This window comes from Nanorana parkeri, unplaced genomic scaffold (genome assembly GCF_000935625.1).
Source record: "Nanorana parkeri isolate BGI_ZX_2015 unplaced genomic scaffold, ASM93562v1 scaffold1491, whole genome shotgun sequence".
In the NCBI taxonomy this organism is placed as follows: domain Eukaryota; kingdom Metazoa; phylum Chordata; class Amphibia; order Anura; family Dicroglossidae; genus Nanorana; species Nanorana parkeri.
Genome location: NW_017307759.1, coordinates 149,717 through 164,512, shown reverse-complemented (window position 1 = coordinate 164,512; position 14,796 = coordinate 149,717). Strand labels below are relative to the sequence as shown.

The 14,796-nt window shown below is 45.8% G+C and overlaps 1 long non-coding RNA gene across 1 annotated transcript in view; it reads right to left on the bottom strand.

Moving 5' to 3' along the window:
* Positions 1-1,651: 1,651 nt before the first annotated feature.
* Positions 1,652-14,796, bottom strand: part of LOC108798506 — a 62,201-nt gene continuing 49,056 nt past the window's right edge. Inside the window, exon 3 of the long non-coding RNA XR_001941956.1 lies at positions 1,652-1,735. This is a non-coding gene — a long non-coding RNA (uncharacterized LOC108798506). The remainder of the gene's footprint in view (positions 1,736-14,796) is intronic.

Here is a 14,796-nt window from a genome sequence, read left to right as displayed (position 1 = left end):
TAGTCCAAGGAGGCAATGTCAGTGGCTTGGTGGTTATTGGGGCCCCCTTCCTCCTGTCAGTGCCCCCCAAGTGGTGGAGACTGAGACAGCTGTGACTGGGCCCTGGAGTTCCACCACTTGGGTGGGCCTGGACAGGAGGAAGAGGGCTCCATTAACCACTAAGGCACTGACATTGCCTCCTGGGACTACAGCACCAAACATGCTGATGCTCCTTCCCACTGTGGTTGATATGGGGCGTAGTATTAAGAACGTGATTGGCTGAAGATGACATTTTTCATCTTGGCACGCTCAGCTATGCGCGCTTTTGCAAGCTGACGTGCCAGAAAGAAAATTACATGACACACTGCACACAAAGGCAGTGCTTGAGCCTGAGGGCCCAGTCACACCATAAAGAGTGCGTTCCAGTTCCTTGTCGCGCTGTGCCGCTGCCAGGCTGCCTGCTGGGTAATGCAGCCGTCTGGCCGGCGGCAGCTCTCCGCCTCCTCAGTCCCATGAAGATTGTCGGCCACGGCGCACCCCCCCAAACTGGCGGAATACCAGGGTCCTGGCTGCGCCCCCACCCGCTTCGCCCTTCCTACGGCCCTGAGTGTGGGGAGTATACTGGCGGGCCAGATCAAATGATAAATATTATCATGCGGGCTGAAGATAATGACATGGCATCTAGAGCATACATGTCAAACTCAAGGCCCGCGGGCCTTGAGTTTGACATATATGCTCTAGATGCTAGGTCCACCTTTTGCCATTTAACAGGCTACTGCCAGAAATTTTGTAGACAGTAAAATTTCTTCACTTGAGAGAAGAATGGTGAAGGATGCACCTAGTGTCAAAATTTGAAATCCTGTGTACAGCCTGGGCTTAGGAGCTCATTAAGGACACAGAAATGTATATGAAGAATGTAAGCACCACAAAGATGCCTGAATTTTGCACTGCATGCTGTGGTCCCACCTCCAGATTGCTACATCACTGCTAGACACAGTTGTTACATATCAGTCAAAAAGTGAAACAGCAGCATGCAGCAGGGGCACACTATCTATCAACCCCAGAAATGTCAAATGGCAGCAGCGGCTGAAGCTATGAAAAATAACAAAGATTGGAGTAGTCACCCACCAAACAGGTAAGTAAAAGTTGTGTTCTTTAACGGGAACCTCTAGTTCAACTTATATGTTCTAGTGTCAATGTCATTTTAAGCTAGAGAAGAATAGCTTGGTGAACAAAAACAACTGTAGATGATATCTCCACCTAATTTTGGAATCAAAAGTACATATAGTTCCATAGTTGTTATGGTTGAAGACACAGGTCCATCGAGGACAACCTTTGTGGTTTGTCTGTGTTTGTTACAAAGATTATCTCTACCCTTGTATATCTGTGCGCTAAAAAAAAGTATCTAGATAGTTCTTGAATGATTCCATACTCTGAGCTGATACCACTGTCTGTAAGTAAGTTGTGGAAGGGTTTTCCACAACTTCACAGCTCTCACAGTAAAGAATCCCCTTCACTGTTTAAGATTTAACCTATTCTCTGCAGTTTCCGATGGTGGCCTCTTGTATTCTTGACTGAACTGACAGTATACAGCTTAATACTAATTATCCCATCACCATTAAACAAAAGTACATACCTTTTTCTTCTCTGCATCTTCCCAACAGCATTTTTTGTGGTGAACCAAGGCATTTCTCAGCTTCTCAGAAACTTTCAAGAGAAAGTGAACATCGCCAAGTTCAAAAACTTTAAAACTCTCCTGTAATATATAAGCAGGTTAAACTTCAGTCAGCTGGGAATCCAATACAACCTATCTTCTGACTAATTGAAATCTGTTGAAAGTGTTATAGCAAAATTGCACAATACAATCCTAATACAAATGGGGGGGACTATACTTCAATGGGGGGATTGAAGTACTTATAAAAGTAATGCATATGCTCTTATGGCCCACTCATCTCTGTATGCAATATAGCTTTAATGGGTTAATGCTAATGACAACACTTATCACATTCTGCAATACTATAGGTGAATGGATAAAATGAGTTTAATATTAGCAGTAGTTTATTTGTCTCAAGTTAAAAGTACTTGTTTAAGCTGTAACAACTTTGAGCGTTTTGAGTTACTGGAAAACACGTGACTTCACAAGAAATTAATGTGCATCGTTATCTAGCCAAGTTTTGATTTTATATGCAGCATTTCCTATGCTTTTCTTATTTGTGATTGGTTAATGTTTAACTACTGCCCTATGTTTACTTGATATGATTCACTAGCGCACCAAATAAACTTTGATACTGGGCTGATACTACACACGTGTCTGGCTTGATTCTCATAATAAGTACTATCCTTGTCGCACTCCTTACCGATATGTCCCTTGTAGTGGGGGGCGCTCGCAGTGACTGTGGATGGCGCCGCGAATGTCAGCAAAATTATAGAAATGTCACGAGCACAGCAGTTCTTTTAGGATAGCTAAAGCTTCATTTTTTGTCATATAACCAACAAGCACTTTCAGGACAACACAGGGTACCTTCATCAGGCTTTAGCATTGACGATTTTGATTTCCAGTAGTTTATTTGTCTCAAGTTAAGAGTCTATTTCGATTTCTGTGTTTAAATTTGTACATTTTCATGATGAAACTTACCAGTTGATAGACAGTCTCTGACACATGAGATGAAGAAGCATAAAGGTGCTTATACACTGGCCGAATATCGGCTGGTTTTTAATGTACCAGCCGAAATTCGGCCAGTGTATGGGGCTGTTGGCTCCCTTTCAGCTGGCATTCCTCAATTAGCTGATCGAAGGAGCTGGCTGGGAAAATCTGGCACGATCAGAGCTTGCCCACTCTGATCGGGTATTCTGACAGGTGCTGGCGGCACCTGCCAGAATACAATGCAAATAGCGACAATTCCTCGATCTACACATTGTCTGTGTTGATGGAGGAATCACTTCAATTTCTTCCGTTCAGCTCGCGGGTTGAACAAAATAAATTGATAGGTGTATGGCCAGCTTTAGTCTGTCTGTAGATCCAGATGCCTGAGAAGGAAAGGAACTAGGGCTGCAACTAATGATTAATTGTATAATTATTAGTTGGCCAATTATTTTTTCGATTAATCGGATTAAAAAAAAAATACTATCCCTAATTTAAAATAAAATACACAAATGCAGTGTTAAAAACAAGGTTTACTTCAGAATAAAACTGCATGTACAATTTTTTTGCAATCGCACTGCACTGGAATGCACAACATTGCGGTACCGTGCTTTCTAGTGCGGGCGATCACACTGTGGGTGGGAGGCACGTTTGGGTTGCCATTGAAATGAATGGCACTGCAACGCAGCTCCTGCAGCAGAATTTGTTAGGCCGAAATCAAAAATGAAAATGTCCCCAACTTTTATAATTTGTTTTGTTTAAATAATTGCATTGCAAGCACTTGGTGCTTAAAGGAGAACTATGGGGTAAGTATTTTTCCCCATAGTTCTCCTAAGGGTCACGGGAGGACATAAACTAGCGTCCTCCCGTCACCCAAAGCTCAGTATATTGCGGTATACTGAGATCGCTGCAGCCGGGACGGATCCCGACATTACTGTGGAGATCCACCCAGCTGCGTGATTGGGAGGCAGAGCCAGCTGCACCCGCCCCCTCCCCCGTCCGTTCCGCCAGTCAGGGCTGGAGGATTGGACAGGGGAGGGGGGAATCCCTGCAGGGAGCCGTGAGTGACAGTCACGGCTCTCTGCACGCATAGATCGAGAATTGAGCGAGCGACGGTATGTGTTCGTTCACTTCCCGATCTATTAAGCCGACCTGTGACAGTTTAATTGTCACAAGTCGGCTAGAACTATGAGGCTGAGTGATTTTCGCCTCATAGTACTCCTTTAGAGCGAGCCTGCTATTGGCTATTGCAATTTAAAATGACCAATAGCAGCCTAGCTATTCATTCCCCTGCCATTTAGTTTTTTTTTTTTTTTTATTGTGACGGTGGCCGACGGCCGCTGTTAAAATAAAAAAAACAGAGAAGGTACCTCAGTGAAATAAGAAGGGCACCTCCCTGAAATAAGGTTTTGCAGGTTGGGATGTCTGGATCTTATTTATTTGTGCAAAACCTTCATCCCAAAAGAAAAAAAAAATCTGTAACTGGTTGAAAAGTGTTAGCTGGTGGTCGGATTTAATTTGTTAATCAAGTTGATCTAAATCTACTAATGCCCCCAACACTACCCTCTTCACAGGTTGACAATGGTGTTGTGAAAGGGTAGCTACTCTGCTCCTTCATAGAGTTGGGCCACCCCAATCCAGGAATTGTGTTATTAGCTGGATTACCATGTGAAAATAAAGGGTAAAAAAAAAAACAAACGACAACTATTGCAGCCATGTTTAAGGACGGATAAGCTGCAATATATTACATTTTGCATTTTGGGTTTAGATGTGCATTAAGTTATATTACCCATTCATTTATCTTTGCTGGGTATGTCATTTTCCTGTGTCTCAGGATACCTATCCTGGCTGCTACAAGACAGGATATAAGCAAAATAAGATTTTTGTATTTACTGTAAAATATTTTTCTTGGAGTCCACTGAGAGACACAGGAATTTAGATAGTCAGGTCATGCTGCAGCTTACAGGAGGTTTGTACACAGGTAAACAGGAAAGTGCAGGCCATCCCCCATATAACCTTTTTACCCAGCATGCCTCAGTTTTGTGAAAGCAGTACCAAGAGCCATAACAAATACAGGGAGGGTGGGTCATGTGTCCCTCAATGGACTCCAAGAAAAATATTTTTTGCTAGGTCCATTAACCTCTTGCCGTCCGCCCGTAGTAAAAAAACAGACGGACGGCACTGCAGCATCTGCGGGTTGCCGTCTCCAGACGGTTTTTATATTTTACCAAAAAATTGGGTAATAATAAATGTTTTATCATTTAATATAGGGGAAACTGTTTTTTTTAAAAAAAATTCGGTAATTTTTCCTTAATATAGTAAAAAAATAAAACCCCCAGTGGTGAATAAATACCACCAAAAGAAAGCTCTATCTGTCCCCAAAAAAGGGTATAAAATTCATTTCAGTACAGCGCTGCATGACGGAATAAATGTCAGTTAAAGTACCGCAGCGCTGAATACTGAAAAATGGCCTGGATGGGAAGGGGGTTTAACACCGCGGATGTCAACTGGTTAAGGAATACAGGAATTCCACTACTCAGTATAAGTCTTCTGCTCACAGAACAGGCAGTTAAGGTGGTTGATGTGGAGAGGTGAGCGAGGATGACAAGGTAAGAATCTGGATTCTTGAGCTAGAGGAAGTGGCAGGGGTTCACAGAAAAGGCCAGCCCTGTGTTTAAGCTCCCAAATGAATGTACTAAGTTGAATAAAGATGTGTTAGTAGCAAACCCAGGAGGTGGCAGACCTAGATGTCACTGCTACTCCTAGCAGCCAGGAGAGAAGTTCATCTAGTTAGGGTAGTGAGGGTAAAGCAGGAAGGCCTAGACAGTTGGTGGTAATATGGGATTCTAGAATCAGGAGGATGGATAGAATAATGTGTTGCTCAGATAGCCTCAATTAAATGGTTTACTATCTTCCTGGTACCAAGATTTAGCATGTGGTGGACCAGGTAGACTGGGAGGTGAATGAGCATTACCCAGCTGTCTTGGTCCATGCTGAGACCATTGGCAAAATAGATGAAATAAAGTGGATTAAGAATCATTATAGAGAACTAGGCTGCAAGTTGAAATGAAGCACATCCAACGTAATATTCTTTGGAATGTTGCCTGTGCCATGCACAATGCAGTAAAGGCAGCAGGAGCTTAGGAAGCTAAATGCATGGCTAAAGACCTGGCGTAAGAAGAACTCATTTGGGTTTCTAGAGCACTGAACTGACTTTTCATTGGGGTACAACCTATATGCTAAAGATGGTTTGCACCTAAATGGATGGCAGAGGAGGGAGGCAGGGGTCAGGCACTAATAAATGGTGAAATAGAGGAAGATGGGGGAATCCTGATAGGGAGATTTTCATGTTACAAACAAGTAACAAACACTGTCTGTACTACAAAAAAAAAAGATATGAATATTACAAGTGCAGCAATGAATTAGAGAGTTTGTTTACCAATGCCAAAAGTCAGCCAAGCACAATAGGAGAGTTGGACGCTTTGGCGCATGAAGAACACTATGGGGTCTATTCACAAAAGGGTGAAGAGTTTGGAGAAGGCAGGAGACGTGAACAATGTAGGCCAACATAGCTGAACTGGAAAGTGAGCTGAATAGGAGAATTTTTCCAAATCAGCTATTTTGGCTTAGATTGTTCACTTCTCCTGCCTTCTCCAAACTCTTCACCCTTATGTGAATAGACCCCTATGATTTTATTGGTATTGCTGAATCTTGCCTTTCTTCCTCACATGATTGGACTCTTAATATTCCTGGCTATGGTCTCTTTCATAGAGACAGAAAAAAATGAAAAGGTAGCAGGTAATAATGAAATTGAAAACCCAAATTTTCTGGTAAAAATAGTGTACACAGGGGGCGTGGCCATCGCTCGAATTGCATGGGCGCTGCCTGAGTGAGCTCTGTGCAGGATCGCGCCTAGAGGCTGATTAAGGCTACAATCAGCAGATCTAAGGACACTCCCGGGCTACTACAACCATACTGCTCCCGGTGGAGATGTCGAAAAGAAAAAAAAACAGCTCCCGTCCTCGCAGACTCACTGACTTTTTCGCTGCTGTCCCGCAAACGGAGCCAAGATGGTGGCGGTCTGTCACGGCCAGCGGCGCTCAAGGCCCCATCTACTGCCACAACCTCTCACTCCCGACGGACCCTCCATGTCCCCACACTCAGGGACCGGATCAGCGACGCCCTCAACTCGTGGCACGCCACCCGAGAACCGGAGCCCTATCAAATCCAGGCTGCGGCTTGCCTCAGAGACGGAGGCCCAAAATGAGCTGAGCAGAATCAACTCATCTCTAGATGACACCAGGGAACTGATAGAGCCCCTAGAAGCTTTCCCTATCTCCCACCAGCCTATTTCAGTGTCCACCCTCAGGGACATGTTAATCTAATTAAGAAGCTCCCTGACTAATGATATGCAATCCTTTGTATCCCAATTTAAGTCAGATCTACATCAACTGGGTGACAGTATCCCATGTGGAAGACAAAATGGCTGAATTTGCTGACACCTTTAATGATCTAGTGGACTCCCGTAATGCCAGAGAGGACGATATAGACTGGATGAAAGCTAAAATGGCAGATCTTGAAGACAGATCACGCCGCAACAATATCAAGGTACGTAGCATACCAGAATCGGTCGCCCAGGGTGACCTCCTCCATTACGTCCAGGCCCTATTCCACCAGGTGCTCCCAGAGGCGACCACCATTGATCTCACTATTGATCGCATACACCGTCTCCCTAAACCCTCGTTCTTACCAGACAAGCTACAAACTACTTCAAGTTGTCAGGGATACCACCCATATACCCAAGCAATACACCCACCTACAATGCTTCACAGATCTGTCTCAACACACTATGTTATTCCGGAGACACCTTCTCCCTATAACCAAAGCTCTGAGGATCCACCAAATTCGCTACAAATGGGGATACCTGGCTAAGCTTCTTACAACCAGAGGTGGTGACACTTACACCGTGCTGTCCCCAGATCAAGGATTTTCACTCCTCAAAAAATGGGACATTAACCCATCTGCCGAATCCACCCCCAAACCAGATGGCTCCCCACGTGGCAACTCCTCTGACTGGCGCTCTCCACGGCACAATAGCAACTCTAGAGCTGAGGAAAGTGGTGCTGGATGAGTGTCTGGAAAGATCCGCCTGCATACCTAATGCCTCTTGGTGCCACATTGCTTATCACTCCTGTGATAACCCCCCCCCCCCCAATGCTGTGCAGCTTGAAACGCTGCAATACAATCCCATCCTGGGATCTTGTTTTTACTTGTTTACAGTTTAACCTTACTGTTCCTTTTTTATGTCCATTTCTACCCCTGAGCCAAACAAGGAGCCTTCACACCTACTTCCAATTGATGCTTCACCTCTCAGAAGAACCGCCCACCTCCCATCAACCGGTGACCCCTCTACTTTTGATCACCTACTTCCCGTTTGCTGCCTCCAGTATTGTGAGTACGATGCATACATCATGCGAACTGATACAGATTCCACATGCCAATTAAAAGGAGAACTATGCGGTGAGTGCTTTTCACTCACCTCATAGTTCTAGCCGACCTGTGATAATGAGACTGTCACAGGTCGGCTCAGTAGATCGGGAGGTGAGCGAAAACATACCGGCGTTCGCTCACCTCTCGATCCTGTCACGGCTCTCTGCCATGACAGGGGAGGGGCTGGATTCCCCCCTCCCCGCTCCGATCCGCCAGCGCTGACTGGCGGAACGGATGGGGGAGGGTACAGCTGGCTCTGCCTCTAGATAGGCAGAGCCAGCTGCCAGTCACACAGCTGGGCGGATCCCGGCATAATTGTCGGGATCCGCTTCAGCTGCGGCGTCTCAGTATACCGCGAGCAGCAGCTCGCGGTATACTGCAGCTTTTTAGTATACCGCGAGCTACAGCTTGCGGTATACTGAGCCTAGGGTGATGGAAGGACGCTAGTTTGTGTCCTCCCGTTACCCTAAGGAGAACTATGGGGAAAAGCCTTAACCCCATAGTTTCTCCTTTAACATAGTGACTCTTAACACCAAAGGCCTCAATCATCCTGCCAAGAGAAAGAGTCTCTGGCAAGAGGCCCAATCTCTCCACGCGTACGTCATATGTATCCAGGAAACACACTTGTCTCTCTCTCATGCTCCTCAATGCTCTCATAAACACTTCCCGCACACGTACTTTGCCAACTCCCCCAACAAAACGGGAGGAGTAATGATTGCGGTGAAAGACACAGTTACTTTCTTAGAGATTACATCCTATAGCGACCCCAAAGGCCGATACCTTGTGCTGGTGTGCAATATCAACTCCTCCCTTTACACTATTGTATGTATATACACACCCAACACTCACCAGATTAATTTTTTGCATAAGATGTTCAGAAAGCTGTCTACACTCCACCAGGGTTATACGGTACTATGTGGTGACTTCAACATGACTATAGATGCAACCCTAGACTCCTCAAACCCAATTAAGCGTCAATCGCCCAGTATGCAACAACTCATGACCGAAGAGTCTCTATTTGATGTATGGCACTGCCTGCATGCCTCAGAAAGAGACTATATCTTCTTTTCAGCTCCACATACTTCCTATTCTAGCATCGACTTAATCTTTGTAGACAAACGATTATTGTCACAGGTGCATGCTTCACATATCTACGATATTACATGATCGGACCATGCACCGGTGTCAATATCTATATCTGACCGCCCTGTATATCCAGATCTTTATATGTGGCGCTATAATGTCTCTCAGATGCTCCTTCCTATCAACAAAAATTTGATTGAAAAAGCTTTGAAATTATTTTTTGATATTAATACACCCTCTGTTGATGATGTCTATAACTCTTTGGAATGCCCATAAGGCGCTCGTACGGGGGCTAATCATGCAAATAGGGGCACAAACAAAGAAGCAGAGGTCTCGCCAACTCACACACCTGCTCTCCCAAATTCACACTCTAGATTCCCAAAACAAAATACACCCCACTACAGCTACATCCACAGCTTTAACTAAACTAAGAGCGGACCTTAGGTTGTTGCTCTAGGAACAACATGATAAACAACTTTTTTGTTACAAGGCTAACTTCTACTCTAGTGGCAACAGAGCAGGGAAATCACCTCAAAACTCAATGAGGACGAACCAAAACCCCCTATATAATCCCTACAGGACATAAAGACAGAATATGGCATCCCCAGGGGATAGCTGATGCATTTAGCTCATATTATGGTAATCTTTATAATCTCAAAGATGATCAGTCAGTTCCCCAACCCTCGGAGGCAGACATTCTTAATTTCCTAAGTAAAATCCGCCTTCCCACTCTTCCCGTGGCCCATCTACAAAACCTCAATACGCCCATCACCTCACAAGAAATACAACGTGCTATTACATCATTGCCCTCTAATAAGGCACCTGGGCCTGACGGCTTCACCGGTGAGTACTATCAATGTCCTGATTCCCTACTTAATCCAGGTGTATGATAAGGCCTCCGCCTCTGCTTATTTCCCCCCTGAAATGTTGACAGATACCACTGTGACAATACCAAAGCCGGGGAAAGATCCTGTTTGTCCTAAAAATTTTCGCCCTATCTCGCTTCTTAACACCGATCTAAAACTATATGCAAAAATACTAGCAAATAGACTGACAGAAGTTCTTCCCTCCTTCATCCGGACCAGTCGGGTTTTGTTAAAGGTAGAGGGGCACTTTACGCCACTCTTCACGTCCTTAATATAATCCACCATGCCCATAGCTCCAAGACACCCTCTATGCTCCTTGCTCTAGACGCGTAAAAGGTGTTCGACAGGGTGCATTGGGGCTATATGCAACATGTCCTCAACAAGTTTGGCTTCTCGGCATGGATAATATCCACCATTATGGCACTATACTCAACGCCCTCAGTACAAGTATTTACATTACATGCTTTGTCTAAACCCTTTCTTATTACCAATGGAACCAGACAAGGATGCCCTCTCTCTCCTTTGATTTTCAACCTTACCATTGAACCCCTAGCATAAACTATAAGATCCCATATGCAGATCTCGGGATTCCAATTTAACCATAACCTACACAAGATCAGTCAATTTGCAGATTACATTTTGCTACTCCTCTCAAACCCGGAGACTTCCCTGGCCTTGGTGTCTGCAGTGTTAGATTCCTTTAGCACAGTGTCATACCCAGATTCTAGACTTGGGAATGCCAACCAGTGGAACTCCAAAGGTATTTCATATCTAGGAGGTAACATTAACGAATTCCGTCTCCACGATATATGATCATAACTATGTGCCTTTTATAGATCACCTGCAAACTCTTCTAAATAGCCTTCACAGGGACACTCAGTCCTGGTCTGCGAGATTGGCCACATTTAAAATGATAGCCCTACCTCAACTACTATAGAACTTTGGCGGTCCCTGTTCCCAACAGTTATGTTAAGTCACTACACGGTATTTTAAATTCATCTGGCAAGGGAAAAAGCCAAGATGCTCCCTATCAATCCTAAAAAAACATAGACAAGTAGGTGACCTGGGATACCCAGATTTGAAGGATTACTACCATGCTGCACTACTGGATCAGTTGAAAGCTTGGCTGCACCCACAACACTCTAAACTTTGGTGCGAAGTAGAGGCTTCCTTCCTCCCGCAAGGTAATACCTATATTTACCTAATATGCAACTTACTCCCCTCAACAATTATGGCCCGTATGTCACCCATGACCAAGGCCACTCTAGAAGCATATCGCCTTCTCCGCACCAAATCAGAGCAAAGTGACCCATATCGTGCTGTTAACATCCCTATTAAAGCTCTAGAAATGTTAATTCCTGACAGCCGGTTGAATGCTTGGTCACTCAAAGGCGTCACTTTCCTCCACAATCTATATGTGGGCCCAAGTTTGAAATAGTTTCCCACACTTCAAAAATAATTTAACTTACTGGCAGGAGATGCATATTTGTACGGCCAAGTTTCAAACTCACTTCGCAATTTCGCAAAACACCCCCATTGGGTGGTATACCAATGTCCTTGCTTATGGCTCCCTGTCTACCTTTCCTCCCTCCCCCTTACTATATACTTTTGTTTCCGTTTTTCTACTACTTACTGTCCCTCTCTCCTGTTTCTGGAGACACGGATAGTATTTCCTAAAGGTGGTTAAAAATATGTGCATAATTTGATACTGTTTGTACGTTTTCAAACACCTGCAATTTCCCACTCTGTTTGATAAAATCTGTAAAATCCAATAAAGATTTATTGAAGTAAAAAAAAATAGTATACATAAACACAATATAATAAACACCACAGTGTAGCACTATTGAGGGGGGAAAAAAACACATTATATCACTATATTAATACATTCTCTCCTATTCAAAAAGAATATAAACATACAAGTGTCCACAAATCCAGCCTTTCCATATATTATACAATAACATGATCAAACTCTAAAATGAAATGTGACTTCCACAAAACACGATCAACACACCATTTTCAGTGCATATAAAGCAGTATTGCTGCTGAATCCCCTTTATACACGCCTCTCGCCTTAACAATAGGACCCAGTAAAAAACTTTGGTCTAAATGTCCCCTCCCTTTTAGATTGTAAGCCCTCACGGGCAGGGCTCTCCTGACCATCTTGTCTTGAATTGTATTGCAATGTCTTCCTTATATTGTAAAGCGCTGCACAAACTGTTGGCGCTATATACCATATGTTGCGCTGTATAAGGCACACCGGACCATAGGACGCAGGGAGGGTAGGCTTCTGTGACAGCTGTAGTTAGTCACAGCTGAGACAGGTGGCGCTGTGATTACAGCGCCACGGTCTCAGTGATCACACAGAGCAGACGAAGAATGGACGTTCTTCGTCTGCTCTATGGTGAGCTCCTATGCCGTGGTCACGGGCCCCCAGAGGAGCGGGGGACCTCGAAAACCATGGTGGGGCGTACCCAGACACAATCGCAGCCGCTCAATTTGATACAAGTCATCTGATTAGTTCACTTGTATTAAACGAGCAGCGGCTCTCAATGTACATTTAGCTCTGCTTGTCAGGAGCAGGGCTAAATATACAAAAAAACTACTCGCCCGGCGCCCGGAATTGCATGTCCCGGGTGTCGGGCGATAGGGATTCACTGATTAAACAGGATTGATATAGTGACAACAGTTTGTGCAGAGCTGTACAATATAAAAATAAAAATTACAACTCGGGGCGTGGCCTGAGCCGTTGAACATGGCAGACGTGTGCTGATTCAGCTCCTCTTCCCCTGGGCACCTATTGATACTTTTCTTTAGCTATCTTCATCGGTATCTTCATCGAATCGACCCCAAACCTTCCCCACTACGATCCCGGATCTGCTCTCTCCCTCTCATGGGCAGGAAAAGTGCCTACTCGCAACGTACCCGCAAGTCTACGCGATCTTCGGCTGCACGGAATATGAAGGCCGCCACCCCGCCTAGAGAAAAGACCGCCACACCAAGCATGTGTGCAATGGCCTCCTCTCCTCTGTATTCAGAACAACCGTCGCCTTCGGGGACTCACTCCGACTTGCTCGCCTCCTCTACGAGCAGCTCGGCTGCTCGCTCTCCAGCCCCAGTTGCCGCCGAGTTCCATCTGCGAGATGCCCAGCTCCTAGATCGTTTTAAAGCTATGCTGCAGGCGGAACTCAAAATGGCTACTGATACAATCTCCGCCAACCTTTCTAGGGAGCTCAGGGACTTGGGCTCTCGCACTGATCTTTTGGAGACTAAGGTGGACGACACTACCCATGTAGTGAACACTCACTCTGCCGCCCTCACCTCACTGCAGGCAGACCTTTCGTTGACAGTCTCAAAGCTGGAGGACCTTGAAAACAGGGCGCGCAGGGGGAACCTACGCATTTGCGGCGTGCCTGAGCGGATAGAGGACTTACCTTCAACCATCACTGCACTCCTCCAGGAGCTCCAACCGGCGATCCCTATTGAACGCATGAGTTCAACAGGATCCACTGCTCCCTAGGCCCTAAACGCTCTGACGGCCTACCCAGGGATGTGCTCATGAAATTCACCTACTACCGTACCAAAGACGCCATCTTTCAGGCCGCCAGAAATGCATGCGCCCTGACGTTCAAAGGCTTTACCTACGAAATTTATGCCGACCACAGCCCCATCACCATACAGAAGCGGAGAGCCCTCAAGCCTTTTCTGGCCATACTACGCCCAACACCTGATGTCTGATTTGGGCCTGCTGCCCTTGCCCTCCAAACAGCTAAGCCCCCACCCTGACCGGTCGTCTCCACACCACCTGACCCCTATTTGGACCCTGGTGGCAGCTAAGAAGACGGCCCCTTCCTCCATGGATCCTACTCGTGGTCGGGCCTCCGATCCCACTTGATTTCGTGAGTAGGGCCTTTATTGTTCTCACACTTCAGGCCTGTTGCCTGCCACGCCAGTTCCCATTGGAACGCGCTCTGTGATCCCTCCATCGATGGAGCCTACCCCATGTTTGGGAGCATTGGCCTCCGACTCCCTGTTCCCGTCTTCCCTTTAGCCTATGATGGTTGAGTGGATGTTTAGAACCCTGTTTGGCCTTGGACGTGCCCTTGACTTCCACCGGACGCCCCCCGATGCAACATCGACACTTGCCCTTATAAGAGTCGGCCCACCCTTCTACCCTGCTTCCCAAATCCTGCAGGAATGTGGCAAACTGCATGGCCTCAATCCCCTTCCCCTCATCCGGCCCTGAGGACCTTTCTAGCCCTCCATCCAACCCACCTCTACCCCCTCGCCTCTCATCTCTAAATACCAAACCATTGCCCTAGTCCACTGGGCTTTACAGCCGACCATGTCACTACCCTGCAACTTATGTTTTGGACTCGATTACTTGAATGTTCTATAGCCACTTTGGTTCCTGTTGCCTTCCCCCCCCCCCCATCTTCACCCCCCCCTTTTTTTTCTCCCCAGGAAGTATTTCTTAATGTTTGTTCCCAATGCTGTGTTACTATGGTGGAATACACTACTGTCCCTCCTGGAAGCGTGGCGGCATGGCACCCTATCGTTGCTATTCCATAGGTTTGAATTCTCCCCATACCATGCCTTCACTGACCCTTGCCTGTCAATCCCATCTCTGTGCAGTTGCCCACATAGACTGGGCTCCACAGCTAATGGTGTTTTTCTTCTGGGACCCGGGTTGGTGACCCGCTCATATACCTGTCATGCTATTTTATCAGTCTCCACTCC